This window comes from Myotis lucifugus, unplaced genomic scaffold, assembly GCF_000147115.1.
Source record: "Myotis lucifugus unplaced genomic scaffold, Myoluc2.0 scaffold_1, whole genome shotgun sequence".
NCBI lineage: Eukaryota > Metazoa > Chordata > Mammalia > Chiroptera > Vespertilionidae > Myotis > Myotis lucifugus.
In genome coordinates, this window is record NW_005871049.1 from 32,726,415 (window position 1) to 32,741,378 (window position 14,964).

The following is a 14,964-nucleotide window of genomic DNA, read 5'->3' on the forward strand; positions in this document are numbered from 1 at the left end:
TGTATATAAAATATAAGGTACTTGAAAATAAGTTATTAAAAATATAACCAAATAATACTATTGCTGATATATGATATTTTAGTTTTTATGGGTTAAATATGTTTTTATATACTCATTTGAGAATCTGAGCACTATAATGCATTTTTAGGGATAAAGTATTAGAGCTTTCTTTCTTAATCTCTAACAGAGCATGAAAGAAGCATATTTTCTTGTGACAGACTCATTAGTATTAAGAAAATATAAATGTCTTTGCTGCTGTTATGATGGGTTTAAGGTGAGGGAAAAACTTTGTCTAAATGGCTCTTAACCTAAAATGTTACATTTATATGTCCATTATGCATTTCTGAGAGACCTCTACATAGGTTGTATAAAAAAAGTATATTATCTGTCTTAAGATAAACAAAAAGCAAACATAAGAATACAATGGGAACTCGGCTGGCATGGATCAGTGGTTAAGTGTCAACCTACGAACCAGGAGGTCACAGTTTGATTCCAGGTCAGTGCACATGCCCCGATTGCAGGCTTGATCCCCAGTGTGGGGTATGCAGGAGGCAGCCAATCAATGATTCTCGCTCATCATTGATGTTTCTATCTCTTTCTCCCTCTCCCTCCCTCTATGAAATAAATAAAAATATGTATTTTTAAAAAAGAATACAATGGGAGACATCTTGATCATGATCACCTCTGAAATGATTTTCTATCTGTAGATAAACAAGCTAAACATTGTGCCTAAACCATCCTGTTGAAGTCAACACTCCACATGATGGTCTTTATCCATAAGCATGGCCATGTACTAAGAGGGTCATGTGAACTGTGTTTACTACCCATGTATCCCTGCCGGAAGTCCTACAGTGTAGTGATACATCCTTATTTTATAAGATATGGAGAATGTGATACAGGGAGGACAATGACTAGCCCTGATGTCGATGAGTCTGGGATCCTCTTAGCAGGATCCAGTGTCGACACCTCTAGCCTCTACAGTGCCTTGCCTTCATTAATGTGATATGGGGCTTCCTAAGGGTCTTCTCATGTTTTCAATCCTTTATTAGTGAAAGTAAATATATTTTCCTAGGAAGTTTATTATTTTCAACTCACAGTCTAGTCTATTTTAGAAGATAATGAACTTGCACGGACATTTTCTAAGTTTTCACTGGTCACTTTAGGCTTGAGAGGCCTTAAATAATTCATAGATATATATTTTCTGCTTGTTGATAAAGTTTTTAAATAAATATTTTCAGGTTCAAAGAGAACCTAACCTTTTTCAACTGCAGAGTTTCAGGCTTAGAACATAAAATCTGAATCAAGTTTCGATTTATGTATTTTTCATTCTTAATTAAGAATTAAGAAATAACTAGTGCTTTACTGGGAGAATTTGTTAGTTCTTTTTTTAATTTTCTTCAGTGATTATGAAATACTTTGCCAGCATGCTCTAGATGTCTTACATCTCATAATCTCCTGACAATTGGATCACAGATGGACTGTTCTTTGCTAGATGTCTTATTTAACAAAAATATTCTCTTTCTCTGTTCGTGCTTTCTATGACATGGTTTTCCAGGATGGGTAGTACTCTTCTTGTGATTATCTCTATAGTTTGATAAGAACACTTTTAGAGAAAGAAAACTTTAAATGAAATGTATTTGAGAGGCATATTTGCTAACATTGGTTTTCTTTGAGTTCCACGCCTGACTTTTTCATGTTTTGTATATGTGCGGACAGCGGTGCAGTGCCACTGCTAGTCATCTACAACTTTTTACATTGATCCCTACCCTACTCCCTAAATGAACATTGAAATATGGTGGCCAATAAAAGAAAATACCTTATTGCCCTAGACTGTTTGGCTCATAGGATAGAGCGTCATGGGCTCGCAGACTGAAGGGTCCCTGGGTTCAATTTTGGACAAGGGCAGGTACCTCGGTTACAGTCTCACTCCCCCACCTGGTCAGGCGCATGTGTCTCTCTCACATTGATGTTTCTCCCTCTCTGTCTCTCCCCCTCCTTTCTAATGTCTCTAAAAATCAATGGAAAGATATCCTCGGGTGAGGATTAACAACAACAACAAAAAGATACCTTATTTACTCCTCCTTGTTTCTTCTTTAAGATCAACTCATTGTGTGACTACTAGCTACAAGTCATAATGCTAAACAAACAAAACAGTTCATGTTTGCTAATTAGTTAATTATGTGTATTTAAAAGTAAGTTTAGTACAAGGCAAAGTGATATCCTATATAATAAAAGCCCAGTGACCATAATGACAGATCGGCCAGAACAACTGCTCGACTAGTCACTATGAGGTGCACTGACCACCTCTCGATCCCTTTCCCCAGCCTGCAGGCTCCAATCGCTGATGGCGAACAGGGAATGGGGTGGATGGTGGTTGATGCAGGCGGTGCCAGACCAAGGCCCCTGCCCCGCTGGTTGCCCACACACAGAGAGCAACCGGCAGCGGGGGTGGGGCCGGTGAGTGGGCAGGAACAGCTGACCTCTTGGTCCCTCCTTTGGCCGTCAGGCTCTCATCGCTGGATGGGGAACGGGGAACTGGGGTGGGTGGCAGTGGAGGGCGGGGCCGGCTGCCAGCAGCCAGGGAAGATGGCCCTGATTGCAGGCAAGGCCTAGGGACCATACCTGCGCATGATTTCATGCGCCGGGCCCCTAGTCTATATATATAAAAGCCTAAGCCAGACTACCAGACAACCGGACCATAGCTATGATGCACTCTGACCACCAGGGGCAGACACTTAACGCAGGAGCTGCCCCCCTGGTGGTCACTGCGCTCCCACAGCCAACCTCCTGCAGCCCCTCTCCCTGGCCAGCCGGCCCCCATCTCCCTGATTGGGACTGGGCCAGATGGCCCTGATCGGCCCCAATTGCTGGCCAGGTCGAGGGACTCCACCCGTGCATGAATTCATGCACCGAGCCTCTGGTATGTATGTAAAGTTCAGAGTGTGAGGATTTGATAGGAAAATGATAAAAGATTCAAGGAAGTTATAGCATATCAGATGAAGATTGAAAGACAGATATGGTTTGTATCAATCCATTTCATTGAAAGAAAATATTTACCACATCCAAGCATTTCTCCAGGACTTTAAGGAATATGCTAAGCAAGTCACAGCACAGGCTTTATTTAAGGCAATTGTCAACTTACTGGAAGAAAAAGGATATAAACAGAAAAATTCAGTGTGTCACCTTCTGGTTTGGAGATATGTGGTGAGCTAGCATAATGTTCAAGTACCAAACCTTGATTAGAACCTGAAAGATGAATAGAAGTTAAAGCTAAGAGCGGGGCAAAGGATGAGAGATTATATGTACAAAAAAACTGTATGTGAAAGAGAACATTATATATTCAGCTAGCTAAAAGAACATACATATCATTTCAGGACATAAAGTGTTAGACTTGAGTGGGAGGAGATGAGGCTGGTGAGGCAGAGTATATATAATGGTGTAAAAAATGCCAAGGAGTTTGCATTTTCTCTTAAGTTGAGTCTGACAACTAAAGGGTGACATGATTAAAATTGTACTTTAGCAAAATCACTGACTGAGGAGTCTGAAATAAATGAGAAAAAGACAAACTCTGTTTTGATAATTCAACTCAGAAAGAAAGTGATCTGAAATCAGAATGACATTACATTCCTTAACAGAAATACTAGAAGAGAATAGGGGAATTCCATAAACATTCTAAGGGAAAATTCTTTTCAACCTACTATTATATACCAAGGTGAAGTTTCAATAATGTGTTAGATGGAAACATGGTTTTTCAAGAGTGGAACATCTCAAAACTTACCCTTCATATATCAGGAAGCTACCATAGGATATTATCTCCATACCCCCCACCCCCCCAAAAAAAATCAGGGATTAAACAAAAAGGAAGAAAGGGAGGGTGGGTGTGATGCATGGTGTGAGGTAAAAGGAAAATGCTTTAAGGCAGAAAAGAAGAAAGACTTAGAATCTAGGAAAGAGAAGATGTAATGAAAGAGAGAAATAGATTCCTACTCTTGGGAATAAAGAGAATTCCAAATAGAAGGGCAGCTTATGCAGTTGGATTAAGAAGGTAAGTGTTCCTCAAGAGATCACTCTAAGGAGGAAAAAAGGAATGACTCAACTACCTCCTGTGCCTGACCACATTAGGAGAGTCCTGTAGCAATGTTTTTCTGTTAATTACTGATGAAAATTTAAATTAAAACAGCAACTACGTTAAAAGATGAGGCAACTGGTAACTTCAGAAGAAAAATAATGTACGAGAATGAAAATCTAATCATATTGTACAACACAGGTTAGCATAACAACATTTACTAGAAAAGTGATGTAACTATTTAATATTGATTTAATGATGAATTTTAGAAGAGAAGAGTCATGTTTGGGGGAAAAAGATGATTTTATGAAAGAGTTAAATTTTCTTCTTTTGTATTTGGAAGATATTATATACTATATAATATTAGAAAACCAAGTAGTATTCATTATGTAGCAGTAAGAATTACATAACAGGAAAGATATCTAGAGAATGAAAAATGGTTGTGGTTATGAATAGTGGACATTGCATGGTGGAAAGGGTGGGGTAAGGTATGAATTTTGTTTTAATTTTAGGTCATATAGAACTGTTTGACTTTTTGAACTGTGTTATAATGATAAAAATAAAAAGTAAACATTTAAAAATAAAGGACTTACAGGCATAAGTGATAACTAGCAATCTGAAGAGTTTAGCAAAGGACCAGATGGAATAAAATAGCTTGAAATCATAGAAGTTATTTAATTTTTTTTTTAGGATTTGAATAGCTGAGCATATTTGGGGGCAAAGGAAAAGAAAATACTGGTGTTTGAAATACTAAGATAGAAAAAAGAATTTAGCTAATTTATTGAGTAAGTCCTCTGGAAAGCAGGTTTATTTATTTATTTATTAAATATTTTATTGATTTCAGAGAGGAAGGAAGAGGGTGAGAGGGATAGAAATGTCAATGATGAGAGAGAATCATTGATTAGCTGCCTCCTGCACACCCCCCACTGGGGATCAAGCCTGCAACCTGGGCATGTGCCCTTGACCGGAATCGAACCTGGGACCCTTCAGTCTGCAGGCCGACACTCTATCCACTGAGCAAAACCAGCTAGGGCTGGAAAGCAGGTTTAGACTAGGATATGTATATAGTATGCATCCTTTTAAAAAATAAATATGTTTTTATTGATTTGAGAGAGAGAGAGGAAGGGAGAATAGAGAAATAGAAACACTGATGAGAGAGAAACACTGATCACTGTCTCCTACATCGAACCAGTGACCTCTTGATTCACGGGTCAGTGCTCAACCACTGGGCAACACTGGCCGGGCTGCAACCTTTTAATTATAGTTCTCTTTGTCTCCAACAACTATGGTTTAATTACAGTAAAGAAAAATCTGCCACCCTTCTCAGTTTCCCCTCATTCCACTTATGTTTGTAAATTCATAAGCTTAAGCATGCCATTGGGTTTAAATGAAGTGCTAGGTCTCTATCTAGCAAAAGAAAGTTACTGGTTGAGGTGAAAATAGTTACAAGAGCCAGAAGCATCTTTTGATGTGTGTAAAGAGATTTAGAAAGACAAATCTGAATGCAGTGTGTATAAGGTGAATATGAAAGAGAAAAGTAGTTCAAAGAGATTTGTTCTGACTCCTGGGGAGAAGGCTCCCACTGAAATGATTGAGGAGAGACTTGGAGAAACTAAGGGGAACAGGTAATGCCTGTATATTATAGGAAAAAAGATAAGAGATTGCAGGAGAAAAGAGATTTTCCAAAGGAGAGTTTATGCTGTATTTTCCCCTTCTTGGATCTTTAAGGTTCCTGAAAAGTCTTCATATATTAGTTATAACAAAGGGGCTTCTCATGAGGATCAGCTTTTCAGTTTTCCTGTAGAAGTCCTTCATTTTGTGAAACTCAGAAAGGCCAGATGTTGGCATTTTCTCTTCCTCAGCAACCTTCCTTGAGGAAACTATCTTTTGTCCTCTTTTCTCTCCTGAAGTACTAAAAGAGTCTACCTTTGCTTGTCTGGTGATTTCCTTCTTTGAAAAATAAAACCATCCCCAACATCACTCTCAGAAAATGAAGAAAATGGCTATATTTTCTAAGTTAAGATAAATCTCACTTATTTTCTTCAGCAACTTCATTGCAAATTAATCTACTGGTTATTTTTCTAAATCCCACATGTTGCATGCAATGCACAAAAATGTCATTACTGCCTGTTACTTATATTAGGTTAGGATTTGGCTTGTTTTCTTTCTGAAGATTTCTATTGGTTAACAAGAGCAGCTTCATCTGCTTGCATGCTTTTCTAGGCTGCGGGAAAATGAGTTGCAATACGCAGGTTTATTGACACAGACAGACCTGGATTCCCGTCATGGCCTTTTCATTTATTAAATGTGGCCTCAGGGATGTCATTTATTTTCTGTGAAGATATAATATTACCTGTCCCAAAGGAGTATTGTGAAGATTGGTGTGGAGTCTCATTTATTTTGTTTTGCTTTTTTTCTGTTTTCTTTTTCCTTTTTTCCCCCCTGCACCTAACATAAGACCTCACAGCTACTAGGAAATTCAACAAATGGCTTTTCCCCTTAACTGACTGATCATACCTGTGATGTACAAGTGTGGCATTTGGCAAAGATTGGAGATTCAATATGAAGTATGCCTTCCTTTCTCTCTGGAATCATATTTTATGAAAACGCAACTGGCTGGTTTATTCTATTTTATTTCTTTAAAAAAGTGGAGTATCCCTTTGTGACCAAGCCAAAAGACTTTTGAGATTATATTTCTTCAATGAAAGAGTAAAAAAAAGATTTTAAAGTGATGTCTTACATTGTTCAAAAAAAAGGTATAATTCTGTTTATAAACAAGAGACTGTCTCAATTATGAATAAATAACCAGATATATGTTCTTTTCTCTTGACTTTTATATTCATATAAGATCATATTGCACTGAAAGGAGATTGATTATCATGCTTTTGAAGTTCTGGGAAAGGAAATGAATCTTGTTCCAATATCCAAACTCATGCCACTGCCGAAAAACCAGAGGGCAGGAATAAAAGAGAAGAACTGAGTAAGTTTGGGAGATTTCAGACCCATGTAGAACGACACACCAAGCTGGAAGCAAGCAGAGGCCAAGGCACGTGGTGGAGAATATGGTCTATCTCTAGGTTCAAGATAAGGTTGTCTGAGATGGCAAATAAAGAGAATAGCATAAAGATGAAAAATATGGATGTAGTTTATTTTTAAGATCTCTTGTGCCAGACACCATGCTGATTACTAGACAAAATAGGCAATCCTCATTCCAATGAGCTCACATCTAATTAGGGGAGAGAGAAATAGGGACAATGCATTGGAGTATGTGCTTCCATAGGAAATATTATTAAACATTCTATATGCGGAAATCTCTAGCTTTAAAGAATAAATTAAGATTTTGCTGGGTGACAAGAATACCCGGAAGAAGGAAGAACACTTGCAACTATGTAGGGGCTTCAAAAGATAAACAAGAAACATAAGTAGTGCTCAGGTGACAAGTGACCCTATCTGTCATGCAAAGGAGTTTGGATTTTAATTTATTGAAAATGAGATCATGGAATAATTTTTCATTTTTCTTTTACAACTAACAAGCTGGCAAAAGGTGGTGTATGGATTTGAAGGAGGTAAGAATGAAGCCATAAAGATAAATTATTAGAGTTTAATATTATTAATTCTTTTGTCCAACACTTATTGATTGCTTATAGTGTTTCAGGTACCAAGTAAGGTATGTATATATTGAAAGGACTTTAGTAAAAGCAGCTACAGTGATCACAGGGTTACTGACTATTTAGAAGGTAGAATTAACAAGCCTCTGTCATCCTTTGTAAATGAGGTTTATTGGCAGAAAACCATGTTTTCAGAGGTTTGAGCCTGGCTAGTTAGGTTGGTGGTAGTGATCATGGTGAAATATAGAAGTTGGCATATGAACTGTTAGATTAATTCAAAGAGAAAATTGGTACAGTCTGAGTAGGCAAGCCAAGATAGATAGTTAAAGACTTCCTCCAGAAAATTCAGCTAGAAAAATATATGGAAACAGTTCTCAGTCTGAAATCAGTCCTAGTAGATCCAGCTGAGTTAAGTGTAATAAATAGAAGAGAAGTCTTGCTATACAGTAAAAGAAGTACTTTGACATTCAATGTAATATAAGGAACCATTTAGAGATCAGAGCAGAGAGGGAATTAAGAAAGAGCATGTCAAAATCCAGGTGCCACAGGACCACCATATGATACCACACAGCTTTTTTTGTGAGCATTCTTTTCTTGACAGAATGAATGAAAGCCAACACGTGTGCAGGGGTTTAGTATGTGTAGTGTGTGGTATGTGTGTCTGTATGTGTGCATGTGTGATGACTAGAGCTCAGGCAAAAGGCTAAGCCATCTACAGTGCTCTTGTTATTCTTATACCAGTGACTCCAGCGATGCAATGCTTAGAGAAATGCTCAGAAGATTAAAATAAAATATGGCCAGGACATTCCTTTGGTGTGCACAATAAAGCTTAGTTACCAGCTGTCTGTAGTTCAATTAAATCTCCTTTGTGAGATGGAGGCAATATTTCCTTTCCTGACCATTTGTCTGTGTTTTCATTGTGTGGAGAATTTGGAAAATGCAGAAGACTGTTTTGTGTGACCTTCTTTAGTAAAAAGATTGAAATATTTACAAACGTGTTTGAATGAAATAGCCTGGTCAATAGATAGATAGATAGACTGGATGGATGGATGGATAGATAGATAGATAGATAGATAGATAGATAGATAGATAGATAGATAGATGATAGACAGACAATATCCGTGTATCTGTGACCCTTGGTATTTATGGGGGAGCTTATTGCATTTTTAATTTTCTTTGTCCTTCACCTTCTTTCCCTGTTTCTGTTTCTCTCTGCCTCCCAAGCTCACTCACTGTCTTCCTTTTTTCCTTCCTTTTAATGAAGAAATGTACTTTTCCTATGAGTGAGCATATCACAGATATCAGGATAAATGTACTGGCCTCAGGAAGTTCTCAGACTTGTGGAAAATTGGCATGTGAGTACCACAATAAAGAGGAGACATCTATGAAATGAGAATCACTGGTGGCATGGATGACTGTTTCTAAAGAAATAAAAGAATACTTTAAAAGATAACTTGCAACCTAAATGCTTTCTTAGTGTTTTTTAATACTAATAAGGAAGAGAAATATATCTTAGTCAGTGAATAGCAAGGAAGATAAATGTTAAAATATATGATACCTTTGAAAAGAATTTGCTAATTTCCTGGTGTTGGAACATAGGGTATTGGAATATGACATAAGGGGATGCTGTAGATTATTCTCAGATTGTGAATGGCTTCATTTATCATGCAAATTAGTTGGTATTTCCAACTGTAAATAATATTGAGCTTACAGACTATTTTATGGATGGATAGCATGATCTGATTCTTTATATATGATTTTATTTTCTGTTTATTTTCTGAAACCCGGTATTTAGATTTGATGGCATGGCAGGGAATTGACTAGAAGATGACTAGAAGATGATAAAAGGAAGAGGATTGGCTGGTCAAGTATTTCTTAAATAGAAGGACAGGAGTTGAAGGGCATAGGATGTGAGAAGGAACAGTTTGGATATCTGAGAAAGTCAGTTACTTCATGTTGTTCTTTCAAGAACTCTTGACTGACTGTCTATCTACTAAGTACCAAGGACACAAAGGATAAAATACTGACCTAGAAAGAATACTATTTATTAACCAAGGAACATGAAAGCCTTGATAAATTACATATGCAGCCACTAAAGGCCATCCTTAATTAATTGAGTGCGTCTGGTGCCATCACACACCCCATTTTGATGTCACCTCTAATTTCAATTATGGCTGCAAGGCAAAGTTTTTAAGCGTCTCACTTCAAACATATGCTACATGTCACGTTACTTTGTCCACTGAGGTTCTTTCATGGTGCAGAAGCTTGCAGGAGTCCTCTCATCAGACATTCACGACTGGGAGTGAGGACCATCTAGAATGAGCAGTAGAAGAGGGAGATGATGAATATCAAAGACAGCCTTAGTGCCAGACGCAGCCATATTATTTCATTGACCTTCCATTAGGAAGTCTTGTAGAGACTGTGACTCCCATCTTTCCTGCACTTCTCTTCTGAAGATGTATGCCTCAGTTAACATCTCCGGGGGCATAGCTCAACCAGAGGGAAGAGGATCCGGTGGATAAATACTTCTTAGGGCAGTCCTCCTGAGAAGCATTTTTACTCTCCTCAGGAGCTCCCCAGCAGGAGTGGACACCAGTTGACTTCAATCATCACTGTTATAGTAACTTTTCTTTATATTATTTCTTTCTTCATTTAGTATCAGGCTCTGCTTTCATATGAATCCCTGAGAAACAACGGATATAAAAAGTATAATTTGTGTTGACTTTAAAATGCTGCAAAGGTTACAGACAATATTGAAAAGGGGGATTTTATAAGCAATGTAAACTAACAGTGTCTGCAGTTGCTAGTGTTTTGGTACCCAGGGCGGACTGCTCAGGTGGACTAATCTCTAGATACCTTCTAACTTTAAGTTTCCCTCTATTCTTATTTTTATATCATCAATAGTTTTCCCTGCTAAACATAAAGATTCTATAATTAAACTATTTAATTGAATTCTCTTTGCAAGTCATTTTCTTATGATTTTGGGTCAAGATTTTTTATCAAATTAGTTGACCTTGGAAAAGTAATTTGTTGTCAGTAATGTGACATTGACAGTGTCTTTCCCCCCACTCTGAATTACATGATAACTACTTTGTAGAGAATTTTCCAGATGTAGAAATTCCTTTGGAACTTTTCAAAAAGTATAGTAGCAAAAAGTATCTAGGTATGTATTTCCACATATCTGGCCTCCCTTAATAAGCCTCTGCCATTAAAAGTAAAGAAAGAAATAAAAATATAATAGTGAAATTCAGAGTATAAATATAAAAGCAGCAAAGCAAATTTTAAATTATTGGGTTATATTTGTTTATTTGCTTTTTTCTCTCTCAGAGTATTTCAGAGATTAGAAGAAAAAAGGAAAATTGATATTTTCACACATTTTCTGTTGTTGAAGAAAATAATAGTATTACAGACCATGAAAAATGATTTTCATATGGATGATTTCTATAGTGATTACTTAATAAAACCTGAGAGCTTAATGCTGAGTTATAACACAGTGAATTCCAAGGAAAATGCATTGAAGTTTAAGACAGATTATAAATGGACCATATTTAGCAGGGAAGGCAATCATCATATCCACTGTGCTCATATTCATATTGCACATATTCCATTATGCTTTTGGAAGTCACATTAAAAATTCAGAGCAGAAATGAGATCTAATATTCAGAGCACTAAAGCACCTTCATACAATTTAGTCATTAGATTTCTTGTCCTACTTAAAGGAACATGATTATATTTTATAACAAGAATTATTAATTCCAGTAGAATTTATGGTAATAAAATCTATGTCAATTATAGTCAAAATTCTATTAATTCAAGTAGAATCAAAATCAAGACAGTATTAAAATATATATGTATTTAATTGGTATGAAAATATTAAGGTTTACCTAGCCATTGTATCATCATCTTTTATTTCCTCACATTCCTATACAGACCAATTTTAGTAATCATATGTTTTAATATGTAGCATGTATATTTGGGGGAAATTTAAGATTTTTTCTATGTTGAGTTATATTACACTGTAAACCACTAAAATAAAAAATAGAGTTTAAAAATATTATTTTCTAACTACGTTTTTCAAAACACATTTAGTTTAATACTTTAGATTGCATTTGGAATATAGTCATGTGAGTTACCACTGTGGTGAATTTTATACCAACATTAGAGAATAGATTACTATTTTCAATCTATATCTTCTGTCCTCATGTTTTCCAAGAACTCCAGATGAATTTATCTAACTGTATATTTGTGATTTCTCACTTGCTGTATCAAAGGCATCTTAAAATTAACATGGCCAAAATTGAACTTGCTTATTTCCTCACCTGCCAGTATCATAGTCACACCCATGTTAGTAAATGGTGCCCTAGCCAGCCTCTTAAACAAAAAAAGTGTGACTTACTCTGATTACATATCCCCTTCCCACCTCTGATTAAAATTTTTATTATTCAATATTCAGTTTGTCTGCAAACTTCATGATAAAAACTCAGAAAACTGGTATAGAAGAAATGTACCTCAACATAAAGTGGCCTATATGTCAAGCGCACAGTTAACATCATGCTCAATGGTGAAAAGCTAAAAGCTTTTTCTTTAAGGTCAGAAATAAAACAAGGTTTCACATTCTCACCACTTTTATTCAACATAGTAATCTATAATTTAAATAATAGACCAATGATATTTTGATATTGTTTTGATTACAATAGCTTTTCAATATAGTTTTAAATCATAAGTATGATGCCCTCCAGCTTTGTTCTTTTCCAGGATTGTTTTAGCTATTGTGGAAAATTTTATGACCCCATACAAATTTTGGGGTTACTTGTCCTACTTATGTGAAAAATGTCTTTGGAATTTAATAGGCAGTGCCTTGAATCTGTAGATTGCTTTAAATAGTATGGGCATTTCAACAATATTCTTTCATTTCATGAGCACAAAATATCTTTCAATTTATTTGTGTCTTTAATTTCTTTCATCAATGTCATAATTTTCATTATACAGATCTTTCACCTCCTTCATTAAATTTACTCCTAAGTATTTTATTCTTTTTGATGCTATTGCAGGTGAATTAATATTTTAATTTCTCTTTCTGATAGATTATTGTTAGTGCATAGAAATACAATAGTTTTTATATTGATTTTGTATCCTGCAACTTTACTTGTTTATTGGTTATTATACTTTTTTGGTGTTGTCTTTAGGGTTTTCTATATATAAGATGTGATCTGCAAACAGAGACAGTTTTACTTCTTCCTTTCCACTTTGGATATTTTTTATTTCTTCTTGCCTAATAGCTCTGGCTAGGGCCTCTACTTATTCTTTCTTTCTCTTGGTCATATTTGAGATATCAAAATCTTAGTGTCATTTTGGATTGTTGTTTGCTATTATCTGAGGGTGAAACATGGAAATACTTCTATTTTGTAAAATATGGAACAGTTGCTGGTCAAAGGAGAGAAAAGGTTTAGAGAATGGAATTACTCAAAGTCAGTTACTATATTACTTTGCATCTTTCCTCAGTATTTTTTTTAAATATATTTTATTGATTTTTTACAGAGAGGAAGGGAGAGAGAGAGTTAGAAACATCGATGAGAGAGAAACATCAATCAGCTGCCTCCTGCACACCTCCTACTGGGGATGTGCCCGCAACCCTGGCCAAAGGAGAGAAAATGTTTAGAGAATGGAATTTATTTCTATATAAATTACTCAAAGTCAGTTACTAAACCGGTTTCGGCTTTCCTCAGTATTTAATAAGCATAGAGAAGGACACAAGATATGTTAACTAAATTTTACATTTTAGCTAATCTTTCATAAAAGAATAATGATTCATCATTTTTATTTGCCACTGTTATTTTGTGTCCATTTGCACTAATTTGCCATGTAACTCAAAGCATTTTTTTTTTTACTTAAGATGGTTTAAATCTTTACCTTGATCAATTTCACTTGAAAAATGTTTGAATATAAGTGAGGCGATTAGTAATAATTTACCAAACACATACACATTTAAGAGCAGTGTTTTAGAGGCCACAATGCTTCAGCTCAGGGAATTTCTAATTTGAAAAATTAGAATTATCCAATATAAAGTATAATATTTCACCTTCTTGGAGAAGAAGAGATTCAGGAGAGATTCATCCTGAAAATGAAAGAATAGTAATCAGTTGGTTAGATATGAGATAATTATGTGGAGATATGCACATCAGTAATTTATGTGGTTGCAACTTCCAGATATAATAAGGATATATGGCATTTTATTTATCCATTCATCAGTTGATGAACATTTGGCTTGTTTATACTTTTTAGCTATTATGAACAGTGCTACTCTGAACATTTGTGTTCCAAGTTTTATATGGATGCATACTTTAATTATGTTTCAGGGAGTGAATTTGTGGGTTCATATGACAATATCTTGAAGAACTGCCAAACTTTTTTAAAGTAACTGCACAATTATACATCCCCACCAACAGTGTATGAGGGTTCCAATGATCTCACATCCTCACCAGCAATTACTGTCATTTTGATAATAGGAATCCTATTAGGTGGGAAGTGATATATATATCCTTCTTGTTTTTCTTTGAATTTCTCTGATGATAAATATTGAGCACATTTTCATGTGGTGCTTGTCTTTTTGCATATCTTTCTTCGAGAAATGTCTATTAATATCTTTTGCCCATTTTAAATTAGTTTTTTTCTATTTTTATTGTTGAGTTCTAGAATAATGTTTTTTATATTCTGGATAAAATTCTTTAATACAATATGTGATTTGCAGATGTTTTTTTCCTATTGTGTGGCTTGTGTTCTCACTTTTATAACAGTTTGTTTGCAAACAACATTTTACAATTTTGATAAACTAGTAGACAATTTTATCTATTTTACTTGTGTCATTTGTGTATTTTTCTTATATTTAAGAAGGCGTTACCCAACCCAAGGTCAGAAAGATTTATTCCTATAATTTCTTCTAACTCTTACATACAGTCCATAGTTTATTTTGCGTTAGTTTTTGTGTATGGTGTAAGAGAAGGGGTCACCTTTATTCTTGACACATTGGTTGTTCCAGAAACATTTGTTGAAAAGGCTATTCATTCTCCATTAAATTTCCCTGGTATTCGTGTCAAAAATCAGTTGACCAAAAATGTATGCATTTATTCATAGCTTCACAATTTCACTTCATTAACTTTCTAGTATATGTTAATCTATATGCCAGCACCACACTGTCCTGATGACTCTTACTTTGTAGTAAGTTTTGAAACTGAGAAGTATTAACCCTACAACTTTGTTCTTCTTTCTTAAGATTGCTTTGCTATTCTGGGT